Genomic DNA, 13,577 nt, shown 5'->3' on the forward strand with positions numbered 1-13,577 from the left:
TCCAAGCGTAGCTTCCTTCTCTCTCTTTCTCAGCCATTCTCAAGGGAACGTTGGCAATTGTGAACCTGTGGGTCGATGGGAAAGAAGGTGTTAAGGAAGAAGGAAGAAGCCAACGGCTGGTACTTGGACCCAGGTCGAGGGGTCTCAGATGCAAAGAAGGCTGGCCTGCTAATAGGCCTATGGTGCCTTCAGGGCCAGGGGCCTGGAAAGGAAAAGCCAGGGGCCAGCCCTAACTGTCCAGCCACAAAATACCCAACGCGAATCTATAACCCAGTGGAGGACACACATAGACTCATCTATCCATTAACAGGTGTTTGATTCCCCCTCGTCAAATGTGAGGCTCTAAGTCTGAATGACAACCGAGAAAAATCTCCCCATGGGAAACCATAGGACCAGCACCCCAATGGGACCCTGGATCCTCTCCATTGTAGGGTGGGCCAGTCTAAGGTGAGCTGCAATCCTTCTGATGTGGTTTCTCCATCTCCAGAAGCTCCTATTCACGGAAGGGTCCTCTGGGGTGGGTGGAGTGAGGACAGCAACGCTTTACTGCCCCTCGTCCCCTAGTCTTCCGCTACGCACCTCCCACTGTGTGTTCTCCCTTTCAAACCTGAAGCTACTGTCGGCATCCACGTCCGGTGCGTTCACCACTGATTCATGTCACAGCGCACCGTAACGAGGCTGTCTACACTGCAGACCTTCCCAAAATCACGGAACTGAGCCAATGAACTAAGACATGCTCACTTTTATAGTTCTGACTTCGCCAGGACCACCCCCACCCCGCCTTTTTATTCTCTCTTCCAGACACACAGACCTCACACGCGTAGTCGCGGGGTGACTGAGCCAGCAAACTCAGGTGCAGCCAGCCTGGCTGTTGATCCCCGGGGCCAACCTACGTAGGTTGTTAAACATGTGGATGCTTAACGGTAAGTAGAGAGATGTTCATAGGTTACCAGTGTACTAGTACTGCCTTTAATCACAGCGGTTTTTGTTGAGTATTCCTCTTCGACTTCCAAACGCCCACATTCTTTTCTAAAATTCCGTTGCCTTCAGTATTTTCCACTTGGGGTTTTTTGCCTCCAACCTCCAACTGTACCTTGGCCTCTCAAGTTCGGAAAACATCAGGTATCCTTCCGCCAAGCCCTGTTCTGAAATATCCCTCTATGAAATGTTCCTCTCAGACCCGAAGCTTTGATGGCTTTGGAACAACAATCAACCTGTGTGCAGACATACATTTGTGTGTGTGTGTGTGTGTGTGTGTGTGTGTGTGTGTGTGTGTGTGTGTGTAACTCAAGCCTTGATTTTAAGTTTGTTGTATTGACTTTCTCCACTTAATTTTTGGCCCTCTAAGATTCCATGCCCTCATAAATTCTTCCTTTCCATAACATGCAACCTAGTAGGATATCCCATTCAAGTCCAAACACTTAACTACTTCTGCTCTTAGGAAAATTGGAAACAGCCTGGTACTTGACCTTAATGCTCTGGCTCCGGTCCCAGCAGGGAGGACTCAAGGTAAGACGTAACCACAGAAAGCGGACGTGGCTTCAAATCCTACCTAATGTGGCGGTTCAGTACAGCAACGTTACTGAGCTGAATTAAACACCTGGAATTAGGGGATGATTATGTTGGACTAGAATTACCCACTTTCTGTGCTGAAGGCAGACAGAAAAGACTGGAGATCATCATTCCCCCTCCTTTAGTTTACAGAAGGGAGATTTGGCCACTGTGTCACTGGAGGGTGCTTGAGGGCAGCCAAATCTGGACCTTTGTGATTTTTTAAAAATCTTAATCTTCCAAAATAACTTTCCTGCTCCCAAGGGGTTGTACGTGCAAGATGCTGGCGGTTTGCTGCTCGTTAGCAACCCTTGAGAATCGTTTTGTGATCTTAAGCACACTAGTGATTACATCCAGAGCATTCCAAAGATAGCTTGCTGCCCTCCCTGCACAATCGTTAAAATCTAGTCATCAGTCCTCATGGTGTGCCTCTTCTCGGGCCGTAACTTGAAAATTGAGAAATAATCTCTACAAGTGTGAATTTTCCCACACTCATCTTAGGCTTACTCCGCTTCCTTGCATTTTGTTAAAATCTCTTCTGTAGACCCAAGGACAGGAGTTTTCCTTCCACCTTCATCAAGGACTTTAGAATTTGCTCTTTCTTCTGCAGAAGATAACTCATAAATGCATACCTTTCTTCAGAATGCTGAAGGTTCTGAATTGTTTTACAAGCACTTTACATTTGGTACATAGCATGCTTATCAGTTTCCGTAGCTATGGAATACTCCCCTGCGTTGGAAATCCATAATTTACTTAAACATTCCTTTGTTATTTGGCATTGAGGTTATCGTCTGGATTTTGGTATTATATAGAGTGCTGTTAGGAACATCTTTATAACGTCGTTTGTGTCTTCTTTTTAATTATTTGTTTTGGGTAAATTCCCAGAAATTGAATTACAGGGTCAAAGGATATGAATATTTTTATGACTTGGAGTATTTACTGCCAACATCTCCTCCAAAGAAAATTGTACCAATTTACAATTCCACTGACAACATGCGAGTGAGAACATTTGTCTTTTTAAACAAGTATTTACAGTTTTAAAAGTTTATTCTCCTCAACTTGTTAAGCAATTGCTAGCATCCAATTCCCATATAAATCCTTTGCTGGTTTAATGTATTCATATTCTCTTTCTGGGTGTTCATGTGATGAAGGGCGAACTTAAGACAAAGAAGTTCTCTGATTTATTTAGATGTTCAGTGCCTCTGCTAGCTTACTGCCGCAGAAACGTTGACTGGCTCCTACAGAAACAAAAACATAAGGAACAGCATTTAATCGAATAAACAAACATCAATTCTCCATCATTTTGTTTTCACGCTTTCGGTGATAACAAACATTTGGATGCATCTTTACTTGAGGAGTTCCTGAAAACCACCATGTCCATACCAACAAGATTTTTCGGTGTTTTTTGTTTTGTTTTTTTTAAGACAGAATGAAAGTAAAAAGCTCACGGTTATTTTCAAATCGACGATTTCCTGATTCTAACAGAACCTTGGTAAGGACAGAGCGGAATCTTTCTTAAATCTTTCCTATAACTTCTTGGAAAGAATGTGATGACAGATTGCACATGTGCTCCAAGAAAGGACGGTAACAGTCTGCGTCAGCCTCTTTTACTGAAGCCACGTGAGAGCCATTCCTGGAGAACGGAGAATTCTCAAGGAGAATGGTCATTCCTCACACTAATAAGGACACGGTATAAAATGTACCCTGAAGTTAGTTTCCAGTCTTACTGCAGTCTTTACTTTTTGGTTGTCGGTGTTGTGTGTTTGTGTTAACTTTTCGTTTTGACGTAATTACGATGTACAGGAAGCTACAAGGAAATGTATATGGATGTCCTGGTACACCCTTCAAGCCTTAAATTGCCCCCCCCCAATGATAACAGCTTGTATGATATCCTACAGTATGCCAATCAAGAAATTGATATAATCCATAAAGCTGATTCAGATTTCACCAATTCCGCATGCGCGCGTGCGCGCGCGCGTGTGTGTGTGTGTGTGTGTGTGTGTGTGTGTCTGAGCACACGTGCAGGTGTAGGGTTGGGTTTTTTTTTTAAGATTTTTTAAATTTTTGGGCATGAGCCGGGGGGAGGGGCTGAAGGAGAGGGAGAAGCAGACTCCCTGCTGAGCAGGGAGCCCTACGACCAAGAGGCCCAAGAGGCGGAGCTCCATCCCAGGACCCTGAGATCATGACCTGAGCCGAAGGCAGACGCTTAACCAACTGAGCCACCCAGGCACTCCTGTGTGTGTGTAGTTCTATGCAATTTTATTACCCGTGCAGCTTCATGCAATCACCACCATATTCGAGCTACGTTCAGAACTGCTCCATCACCGGAAGACCCCCTCGTACTGCCCCTTCCTAGACACAGGCCCTGGCTCTGCCTCCCAAAAAACCCTTACTTTTAAAAACAAAGAAAGTATTTCACTAAGGGAAAAAGCCATATCATTTTTTTCCCCACTATTACATACTCATCACTTCTCCCAAATATTTTTTGGCTATTTTTAAATTGTGGCAAAATACACGTAACATAAAATTTACCATTTTAACCATGTTTAAGTATACAATTCAGTGGTGTTTAAGTATATTCACAATATACTTGTGAATGCAACTATCACCACTATCCATTCCCAGAACTTTTTCCTCATCCCAAACAGAAACTCTCCCCATCAAGTAGTAATCCCTGTCCTTTGCTCGCTCCAGCCCCTGGTAGCCCCTCGTCTCCTTTCCAGTCTCTATGAATTTGCCTCTTCTGGTCACTTCGTATAAATGGAATCATACCATATTTGTCCCCTTTGTGTCCAGCTTCTATCCCTTAGCATAATGTTTTCAAGGTCCATTTATGTTAATTGCATGTATCAGACATTTTTAAAGGCTTATGCTATGGTAGAAAGTCAGATAAGCTGATAACCATAGAAACAAATGTCTTCTAATGCTGTGTGATGTTGGGCAACTCACTTTATCTTTCTGAGCCTTCATTCCTTCAAGTTTAACAACACCAGTAATAACAGGTGGCATTTATTCTATCTCAAAGGCAAGTACAGGAAAACAAGATTGCCAGTTGGTAGTGGAAGTTGCAGCTGAGGAATCAGAAAAACTAAAAAGAGGGGCGCCTGGGTGGCTCAGTCGGTTAGGGATCTGCCTGCAGCTCAGGTCATGATCTCGGGGTCCTCGGATCGAGCCCCGCATCGGGTTCCCTGCTGAGTGGGGAGTCTGCTTCTCCCGCTCCCTCTGCTGCCTCCCTTCGCTGGCTCGTGCTCTCTCTCTCAAATAAATAGATAAAATCTTAAAAAGAGAGAGAGAGAGAGCAGAGGCAAATTGAAATAGGATCTCCGTGAGAAACAGCAGGTAGCTCATGAGAAAAACTAAGAGCATGGCCAGTACCCCCGAGCTCCGTGATTATGTAAAGCTCCTTTCATTTTGAGTTTATTTTGAGTGAGTCTCTTCCTTTCAGACACAGGTTACTAAAAGCAGTTTAAAGTACATTAAAATGTCCATTCTAGAAACAAGCTTGCCAGAGGAAATAAATACAAGAAATGCAACTTTTCCATCCCTTCCGAGGATTCCAACAAATATTCATAATATCCCAAGTAGAAATAATGATGTTTCAAGCATAACGTGGGATACTTTTCTGCTGGAAAAGAACTGCACAGAGGAAGTCAGACATGCAAATTCCACTCTATTTTTATGCATGCAGTTGTAAAATAATGTTTTACTTCTAAGAAGATAATTGAATGAGGGTGCTTGGGTCGTTTTTAAAAAACTGGCTAATTCCTATTTTCCGGGGGGGAGGGGGGGTCAATGGTATGTACATCCAGATTCTTTTGAGCAACGTGAACCTTGTATCGTCAGAATATCAAAATGTCAAAAACTTTTCTTTCTTCCTGATATGCTAGGTCTAATTTACATCTAAATGAGAAAGCTTTTTCACATAATAGGACACCCTCCCCAACCTGATGAATGGCTTTTGAGACAGATCTGATTAACACACAGAAGTTTAACTAGAAAAACCAACATTTTGTTAGTCGGATTTGCTGAGCAATACCACTGCTTCAGCTGAAACTCTTCAGTGATTCCTTTTAAGTAAAATTAAAACAAGTGCACTCAGAGAGCTGTACGTATCTGAAGCATGAGCCTCTTCAGATCTGGATCCAAATATGAATCAATTATTTTAAGTGTTTTTGGTGAGTTCCTCTCTTCCTCTCCCCACCAAATGTTTCTTGATTCCTCAAATGAAAACCGAACAATGGTGGATTAAAAAGTAGACTGTCACGGGACACCTGGGTGGCTCAGTCGGTTAAGTGCCTGCCTTTGGTTCAGGTCATGATCCCAGGGTCCTGGGATGACGCCCCACGTCGGGCTCCCTGCTCAGCAGGGAAGGAGACTGCTTCTCCCTCTGCCTGCCCCTCCCCCTGCTTGTGCTCTCTTGTCTCTGTCTGATAAATAAATAAATAAATAATATATTTTTTAAAAAAGAGATATGAATTAGATGCGCTTCAGGGAAGAAGTCACTTTTTTTGAAATAATGAACTTAATTCTATTGGAATTAAATCTAGTTTAATTCCATAAAAAGCAATTTCTTGATATGAAAACAGTGTATAATGTACAAAGTTCTAAACGTAAGTTGCCATTCTCCTTATTTCCAAAAAAAAATTCCAAACTAAAATTTAGATTTAAAAAACTAGGTATAGCTAACATCTGCCATGAAGACAGCCCAAAAATAAATAAATAAATAAATAAAATAATTAATTAATTAATGCGTTTAGCAAAGAAATGGGGATGTTCATATCAACGGCACCAACTGTCTTGCTTCTTTCCTCTTCTATAACCAAGACAAAACTTGAGCCAATTGATAGATCCATATGTGTACCCAAAACAGTAGTATGATTAGCTGTTTAGGTTAAAGAAGAATAGAACCAATGTATTTGGAGAGCTGATTGAGAAGGAGGGGCTTAGTTGCACTAGTTGTCTTTAATCTACACACACCCTTACACATACTCATGCTAAGGGCGGAGGGGAACAGTCCCCACATAGTTGAACAGGGTCTCAGCCCAGACCCACTTGACCTTTCCCTGAGGGAGCAGTTACACAGAGAGGCTGTACCCACCGCCATGCTGCCCCATTTGCCAGACGAAAGAGAGTTTAGGGGTAGAATATGTTTTCGGGTTTTTGTTTTTTAAGATTTTATTTTATTTTGAGAGAGAGAGAGAACCCACGAGTGGGGAGGAGCAGAGGGGGAGGGGGAGAGAGAGAGAGAGAATCCCAAGCAGGCTCCACCACCCAGCGAGGAGCCTGATGTGGGGTTCAGTCCCATGACCCTGAGATCATGACTTGAGAATCCAGTGCTTAACCAACTGAGCCACCCCGGGGCCCCTAGCAGTAGAATATGATTCAGCAGCCTCAAACCTCATCCTCAGCCCCAACATATTGGAACAAAATATTGTCACCTTCATCCCAGGCTGATGTGGGTATTTTATCATTACCCTGCATCGCCTGCCTACCCTCACCGTGAACTAGTTCAAAGGACCAATCTTCACTTGAGTCTTCATTCCTCACTCTAGTCCTGATAGAACTTATTCTGTAATCTAGTCCTATCTTTCATCTCTTTCCCTCCCTCCCTTCCTTCCTCCCTCCCTTCTTTTCCTTCCTTCCTTCCTTCCTTCCTTCCTTCCTTCCTTCCTTCCTCCCTCCTTTCCTTCCTTCCTTCCTTCCTTCCTCCCTCCTTTCCTTCCTTCCTTCCTTCCTTCCTTCCTTCCTTCCTTCCTTCCTTCCTCCTTTACCTCCTTTCTTTTCTCCCTTCACAGTGCCTATCACATACCAGATGCTAGAAGAGGCACAGAGGACACAAAAGTGAGCAAAAATAAATCTGGCCTCTCACCTTATAGTTTATTGGAAAAGATACATGATACTTACATAGTCATACAAATAAATGTATAATTGGGGTCTGCCACAGGGTCAATGAAGGAAAGTTACATCATGCTAGGAGAGTATAGAACACAAGGAAAAGAAGGCTGTTTGTTGGACACTGAGATCTGAAAGATGGATCACAGTCAGTGAATTCAAGAAGAGCTGAAAACATTTCCAGCAAAGGAATGGCAGGTGCAAAGGCCCTGGGGTGGGAGAGGGCATAGCCTGTTCCAGGTTCTGAAGAAAACAAATATGGCTTGAGTCAGAGAACAAGGGATTTCTGATGAGAGATGAGCCAGGAAAGAGTGGTAGGGGCCAAATCTTGCAAAGCCCTTATGGGTAGCGTTGCCAGATTTAGCAAATAAAAGTACAAGATGCCAGGTTGAATTTAATTTAAGGTAAGTAATGATATTCATACTACAAATGTTTATCTGAAATTTTAATTTAACTGGGCATCCTGTATTTTCTTTGGCAACCCTACTTGTGGGTCAGGTAAGGATTTGATTTTGGTCATCCTGAGAGCAAGCTATTAAAGGGGTTTAAACTGGGAGTGGCATAATCTGATTAAATTTTGAACATGTCATACAGGCTACAGATTAAAAGGGAGTAAGTAGAGAAGCAGGGGGACAAGGAAGCAATTACAGAGGTCCAGGGAAGAGCAGCGGATTGGACCTGGGGGATGGTAGTGGAGAAGGAGAGATTTGGACAAGTTGAGCGAGGTTTAGAAGATCAAATCAACAGAAACTTGGTACCCACTCTGGTCCCACCGCTGTAGATACCGTCCCCATGTCCACGATGCTCACGTCTGGAATTTCAAACTAAACCTTTGCAGGAACTCCAGGTTGTGGGCTACTGCTTATTTGGCACTGCCAAAATAGAGCTCTGGGTCTGGCCTTTCCAAACCACTCCCTACAAATCTCCCCTCCCCTGCACCGACCTCCCATGTCGGTAAAAAATCACCCCAATTCACCTAGTCACTCACGGCAGAAGTTCAGACTTGCCCTTGATTCCTCTCCTCCTCTGACGGCCACACCCCATCCAGCTACCATCCTGTCGACTTTACCCCCATATCCCATCCTGAATCAGTCCACTTTTTTCTATTCCCATTTTTTAAAAATATTTTATTTATTTATTTGGCAGAGAGAGACAGCCAGCGAGAGAGGGAACACAAGCAGGGGGAGTGGGAGAGGAAGAAGCAGGCTCATAGCAGAGGAGCCTGATGTGGGGCTCGATCCCATAACGCCGGGATCACGCCCTGAGCCGAAGGCAGACGCTTAACCTGCTGTGCCACCCAGGCGCCCCTCTATTCCCATTATTACCACTGACCACAAGCCACCATCTGTTGTACCCAGATGAATGCTGGCACCTCAAGATTGGTCTTTCTGTTTCTACTTTTATTCACCTATAACTCATTCTCTCCTTGGGAGCAAGGGTGATCTTTTAAAAATAGAAATCAAACCTTAGCTTAAAACCCCTCAATCACTTCTTACTGCATTTAGAACGTGCCAACTCCTCACCCCGCTTACAGACGGTCCTACGAGATCAAAGTTGCTGCCTTTCTCAGCCTCTTCACTGTCTGTTGTCCCCCTCACTTGACTCCTTGTGGTTCACCAAATCTCAGTGGGGAGGTCCCATCTTCGGAGAGACTTTTCTTGAGCAGACTGTCTCCCCCGCTTCCCGCAGGGTTGAGAGCTCTCTGGGAGCAGGAGACTCAACTCTCTCATTCTCTGCCAAATTTACAGCTCCAAGGCACTCATCAATATTTGTGAGATAAATGAATGCATGGGAACAGTTTGGATCTGGGAGACAAGGGAGAGGAAGTTATCGGTGATTTCTGGCCGCATCTAATCCTCAGCCCAGCAACTGGAAACCACCTCCAGTGCCTGACCCCTCCCAGGTTCTTTACTTTCCACCTGCCAGTGCTCACTTTTCCGGAGCTCTGCTCACTGCTCTGACTTCAACTTGGACCCTTAGTGACAACAAGTTGCCCAAACTCTTCCTGAAGGTTGTTGCGTTCTGTGGGCACTGTACTCTTCCCACCCATCTAAACCTTCTTGGCTCAAGGGGCGCCTGGCTGGCTGAGTCCATGGAGTACGCGACTCTTGATCTCAGGGTTGTGAGTTCAAGCCCTATGTTGGGTGTAGAGATTACTTAAAAATAAAATTAAAAAAATAAAATTAAAATTGAGGGGGAAAAAAGTCGCCTCAGTCCAAGATTTTTCTCCCGCTTCCCCATCCTGTTAAACTAAGTCACAAGTGTTTGCTTGACCTCAAATTCCAAATACACTCTACTGAGTTTGGGCACTCATTGGGAGGGCACTAATGTTAGATTCAAATGTGTGCCCTAAATTACAACAAAAGAGCTTAGGTCCTTCCTTTATCTCTGAAATTTACTGTGGGAAACATCTTCAGAGGGTCTACCTGAGTTCAATAATACTGTTCAATTCACTGTGGTGTTCTCAACATTTGCCTCGAAGTGCTTGGGATTCTAACACCAGAAAACATATCACAGAGCATCTTAGACCATATTTAAGAACCACCACAACTTCCATATCATAGGGAGATTTGGTGGAATATATGTGTATGTGTGTACGTATGTGTGTGTGTGTATATATATATATATACATCTACCTACCATCTATCCTCTTTTCAGAATGGTCCTTCTAGAAATGTTCCTTTGGCAAAGCTTTTACTATATCCCACTCATGCAATGTACATACCACCAACTGTCAACCTTCCATGAAAAATCCATAATGGGTAACATTCTCCCTTTTGAATATGGGCAGGCATTCCTTCCTACCCGTTATATAATTAGACTTGTTCATTGTATATTTATCACCTAATTCTATTCTAGGAATTGAATGTGAGAGGCGATATCTTCCCCCAGTCTTCACAGCTAGGCAGCCAAGCAGCATAAACATGACAAACAATTCAGACGGAACATCCCCAGCTCTCAGTAAAATGTACGGGGTCACAGCTGCCTTTGAAGACTGGCCCTCACGTGTCTCCAACTGTTGATGGATATCCAGGCCCTGTTCTTGCTCATCGACCTTGATTGATGCATCTTGGAAGTGGAACACTTTGACCCGCTCTTATCTTAAGCCAGGCTGCTAAAGACTCCTAGTTCCCTTGTTACAGCTGGTGTCCTTCCAGAAAGGATTGCAATCTCCTTTAACAGTTTACCAAACTTGGACTCAAATTTACAGATGAACAATCAAGAGTAGTTTCAGTTTCCTCAACCAGTAAGTCTTATTTTCTCCTAATGGATCAGGCCCACGTCCCATTTATTACAATGGCTTACCATGTAAGTGTTATCTATTCAACAAGCATATATTAAACTCTCTTTTTTTTTTAAAGGAGGCTCCATGTCCAGCATGGAGCCCAACATGGGGCTTAAATTCACAACCCTGAGATCAAGACCTGAGCCGAGATCAAGAGTCAGACATTTAGGGGCGCCTCGGTGGCTCAGTCGTTAAGCGGCTGCCTTCGGCTCAGGGCCTGATCCCAGGGTTCTGGGATCGAGCCCCGCATCAGGCTCCCTGCTCCACTGGGAGTCTGCTTTTTCCTCTCCCACTCCCCCTGCTTGTGTTCCCTCTCTCCCTGGCTGTCTCTCTCTCTCTCTGTCAAATAAATAAATAAAATCTTAAAAAAAAAAAAAAGAGAGAGAGAGACACTTAACTTACTGAGGCACCCAGGAACCGCTAATCAATTTTTTACATTTTTAAATTGTTATTTATTTATTTTTTAGAGAACAGGGGAGGAGCAGAAGGAGAGGGAAAGAGAGAATCTTAAGCAGGCTTCATACCCAGCACAGAGCCAGACACGGGGTTCAGTCTCACGACCCTGAGATCACGATCTGAGCCAAAATCAAGAGTCAGACGCTTAACCAGCTGAGCTACCCAGGCGCCCCAAAATCTTTCAAACATTTTTTAATTAAAATTTCTTCCCCAAAGATCTACTTATTTATTTTAGGGAGAGAGAGGGAGAGAATGAGAGGAGAGGCAGAGAGAGAGGGAGAGAAGCAGACTCTCTGCTAAGTGGGGAACCTGACACAGGGCTTGATCTCTGGACCCTGAGATCATGACCTGAGCCAAAATCAAGAGTTGGGTACTTAGCCGACTGAGCCACCCAGGTGCCCCTTTAAAGTAAACTCTATGCCCAACGTGGGGCTCGAGCTCATGACCCCTGAGATCATGAGTCACGTGCTCAACTGACCAAGCCAGTCAGGCGTCCCTGTATGGAACTCTTTATGTGGATCAAACACAATCGCAGGTGCCAGGAATACAAATACAAAGTGTTGATTCATTCACTCAAATGGCACATTTTTACTGTCTACTAAGTGCTAGGAAATGGGGATGCATAGGTGAATATGACAGCCATGGACCCCCTACCCTCAAGACGTTGATAATGTAGTTGGTGAGCCTAGTTGACTGAGCAACCAAGTTTTTAAAAATGTATAAACCATGATAAAAAGGAAACAAGTTGTTAAAAGAATAATGGACAAAACTTGATTTAGACAAGGTAGACAGGAAGTCCTCTCCAACAATAGTATCTGCATCATCTGTCACCTGGATAACTACAGTAACTACAATAGCTTTCTAATGAAGCTCCCTGCTTGTGCCACGGGACATTTGCACTTGCTGCTGAAAATACTCTTGTCTCGGCTAACCTCATAATGAGCTCTGTCTCCTCCTTCATGTCATTTATTCAAAAGACATCCCCTCAGGAAGGCTTTCTATGGTCCCATCCTTACTAAAATTTCATTTACACGTAAATATTGTCTGTTTCCTCCCTCCCTTTTCATTTCCCCCTTCTGAGCTTTTTTTTTTCCTCCTTGCCACTTAGAATAATGTAAGTTATGAAGCATTACATATGTGTAATAAAACACATATTCCTGAGCCCACCACCCAACCTAAGAAATAGGACATTATCAATATCTACTCTATAGATGGCTTCATATTTCATGAAATCCCCAAAACTATAAAAAATCTATTACCAGTTATGGAAAAGTAAAAAAGAATGAGAAAGTTTCTTTGTGTACTGATAGGGAGTGAGCTACAAGACATGTTACTTAGGCAAAAAAAGCAAAGGGCAGAGCACTGGAAACACTATGCCATCATTTTTGTAAAAGTGGGGGGAGAAAACATGTACACATGCATGACTTGTATATGTAGAAAATCTATCTGAAATGGTACATAAGATTTGTTAACATTGATCATCTCTGGGAAGGAGAACAGGATAGCTGGAGACCGGGAGGGGAGATTTTTACACCGTATACCCATTTTATGTTTGGAATTCTGCGAACGTGTAAGCTATTGGATTTGCTTATGAGAGCTACCATGACAAAGTACCACAGAGTGGGTGATTCAAACAACAGAAATTTATTTTCTCGCAATGAATCCTAGAAATCCGAGATCAGGGTGTCATCAGGGTTGGTTTCTTCCAGCCTCTCTCCTTGGCTTGTAGATGGCCATCTTCTCCCCATGTGTTTGCATGACCTCCTCTTTGTGGGTCTGTGTCCTAATGTCTTCTCCTCTTCCTTCTTCCTTTAAATCTCCTCATCTTATAATGAAACTAGTCATGTTGGATCATGGCCCACCCTAATGACCTAATTTTACCTTAATGACTTCTTTGAAGGCCCTATCTCCAGGTACAGTCACATTCTAAGGAACTGGAGGCTGGGTCTTCAACATATTAATTTGGCTGGGATTGAGGGATGGTTCAGCCCATAACACCTATCAAAAGAAAGAACAGAAAGAAAATTTTAGATCTATTTCTAGGGGCACCTGGGTGGCTCAGTTGGTTGTCTGTGGAGCAAGTGACTCTTGATCTTGGGGTTGTGTGTTTAAGGCCCATGCTGGGTGTAGAGAATACTTAAAAATAAAATTTAAAAAAAGTAAAGGAATCCTGAAATCACAAAGTTTGAGAGCTCCTTTTTAAAAAATGTTTATTTACTTATTTATATTTAGTAATCTCTACAGCCAATGTGGGGCTGAAACTCAGAACCCTGAGATCAAGAGGCACCTGCTTCTCTCACTGATCCAGCCAGGTGCCCCTCCAACTGAGCCAGTCAGCTATCCCAAGAACCCCTGTTTTACAGCCTTTAAGCTGGGTAGCCTGGGTGGCTTA

Source organism: Ursus americanus, chromosome 23 (genome assembly GCF_024610735.1).
Source record: "Ursus americanus isolate L20-20 chromosome 23, mUrsAme1.1.p, whole genome shotgun sequence".
Classification (NCBI taxonomy): domain Eukaryota; kingdom Metazoa; phylum Chordata; class Mammalia; order Carnivora; family Ursidae; genus Ursus; species Ursus americanus.